The sequence below is a fragment of the Haplochromis burtoni genome, unplaced genomic scaffold (genome assembly GCF_018398535.1).
Source record: "Haplochromis burtoni strain Fernald_Lab_line unplaced genomic scaffold, NCSU_Asbu1 Contig_1574, whole genome shotgun sequence".
NCBI classification, from domain to species: Eukaryota; Metazoa; Chordata; class Actinopteri; order Cichliformes; family Cichlidae; genus Haplochromis; species Haplochromis burtoni.
In genome coordinates, this window is record NW_024583935.1 from 34,544 (window position 1) to 36,958 (window position 2,415).

A 2,415-nucleotide genomic window follows, 5' to 3' on the forward strand; every position below is an offset into this window, starting at 1 on the left:
AAGACTATACTTTCAGGGATCATTTCTATAGTTTCTAACTTGAGAAATGTGTTTCTAAAGTGTGTGGTCTCGCTAACCACGATGATGAGTTGGTGATACTCCTCCTTGAGCGCGAAGCGGGCCGAGAGACTTGATTCAATTCATATGCTCTTTGCTTTTGATGACCGTTCACTGTTTCTTCGGAAACAGCGATGGGAGGAGTATGATCAGAGTGGTTACGAAATGATGTTTAAAATAAATTGTTAATTCTATTGGTGGCATAGTCAGCAAAAGTTATCTAAGTATGTTGAACTACTCGATTTTGAGTCACACCAAAAACCTCAAAGCATGTCTGTTATGCGTAGGTGTTGTGCGTCCTAAAACGTTTTTAATACTACTTGGATAAATCTTGATACCAAAGCCGCTTTGAATTTACAAAAGCTAACAGTGAAGTAGATTTTTTATTTTAGATTGTTTTCATGTGTTTTTACTGTGATATATGTTATGTAATTTATATAGATATATATATACTGTCCATATATTACTTTATGCTTTAATTTTATATTTTAATAATTGCACCTACTCAAAGATTTAGATTTATCTTTAAAAAAAAAAAGTATGTTATTTGGGGCCCCCTTCAGGTGGCATAAAGAGAGGAAATGATGTGCATTTCACTCCATGTTAGTCATTACTTAATTGTATGGAGTGTCAAGAGTGCCAACATTAATAAATAAATGCATCATTCAAAATGTTAATTAAATTTTCATTAAGTAATTAAAAATATCAGTTAATTTTATTAAAAATATATTTCAATATTTAATTAACTTGGTTTAGTTCCTGTGATGCATTAAAGCATGAAATAATTAGAAACGGTCTTTACAACTCGGACGGTAACATTGATCGGTTACCCTGCACAGTGAGCCAAGACAGGTCGACATTAAAAAAAAACGGATCAGTTCTCAGTGAGGTTTTTTTCTTTTTAATGATTTAATAAATTTTGGCATTTCTTCATAAAATCAGCATGATTGATCTAATAACTATCGTTTAGCTTTACTGAGTTGTGTAATAGCTGGTTTTCCTTCTTCATTATCTGACAGTTTATTTATTTACTCAGGTGATGTGAGTGAAGTATTCTCTGTGTACATCAAATGCAAGTTATTTGTGAAGTTTAAAGTAGGTTTGGAATACATTGCGTTTTTGTGAAAAATTCATCCTAGCAAGCGAGCAGATCCTGATTTTACTAAACCAAAAAAGGACGAAACTGAGATTTTGGGTTCATGATGGGACCACGCCTGAGGCGGCAGAGAAATCATTTCAGAGAGCCAGTGGTGAGCCGTTCTGTGACATGACAAGAATCAAATGTTCCACCATGCAGAATGAACATTTTGATTGCATCACCACTAGACAACATTGCAATTGGTCAGATGTGTTTAAAAGCATCCGAATGAAAAAAAATGAAAGCCCCTAAGTCGCTGGATGCAAAATAAATTTCTCTCTCTGTCTTTTTAACAATGTAAGAGTGTTGAGTTATTATACTGACTCACTCACAAACACTTAAAATAGAAACACTGACACAAGCTTTGCATTTAACTGTCATTAATAACTTTTACAAAGTGTAAAAACAAAGTTGCATCAAAGTTTGAATGAAATTGTTTCCATACTGTTTATTTGTATTTAAACATTACACTGAAAACAACAATAAACTAGCAGAGCCCCATTTTTAACAATATATTTTAGATGTTTAGCAGTAATGTGCTACCCCAGTACACGCTAGAAAGCCTTTTAATCTGGATGTTATTAGTATGTATGCAATAAGAGAGGAAGGCCAAAAAATGCCTTCAGTTCACTGATAGTTTTACAAAAGCAGAAACATTTAAACAGATGTTAAGAGGTCGAGTCACAATCATTGTTTTGTATACAAAATCTTCTCCTTTTCACTCAAAGTGACTTTAAATACAAAAAATAAAAACAGCTAAAGAGCTGCTGTTAAAATTTCCATAAGGAGACATCATTTCAAGGAAATAAACGTATTGTATTGGTGATTAGACCCTGATGGCCCATCACAGCAGAACAGAACAGGACCTCCTGGAGTCTAGATGCTGGTGGCGGAGATGAAGATGGAGGCTTGGATGGAGCCTGAGTAACATGGGTAAGGCGGAGATGGAGCTGGGTTGCACGAGGGCAAATGTAAGGGAGAATAACACATGAGCAGTGAGGTTTAAAGACTGTGGAATGAAGGCTGATTGCCCTGAACAGACTGGCAGAAAGATGATTGGACAACACCAGTGATGTCACATTGAGCTTGACAACATGGGAAAGTGGAAGTGATGTAAAACAGACACTGTTTTGGCTTCCCTTCATTGGCTTCCTGTTAAATCCAGAATTGAATTCAAAATCCTGCTCCTCACATACAAGGTCTTAAATAATCAGGCCCCA

General features: G+C 35.3%; 1 non-coding gene across 1 annotated transcript; it reads left to right on the plus strand.

Moving 5' to 3' along the window:
• On the plus strand, positions 1-216 carry LOC121813351. Its single transcript, XR_006053665.1, has one exon. It is a non-coding gene; the product is annotated as a small nucleolar RNA U3 (small nucleolar RNA).
• Positions 217-2,415: the final 2,199 nt, after the last annotated feature.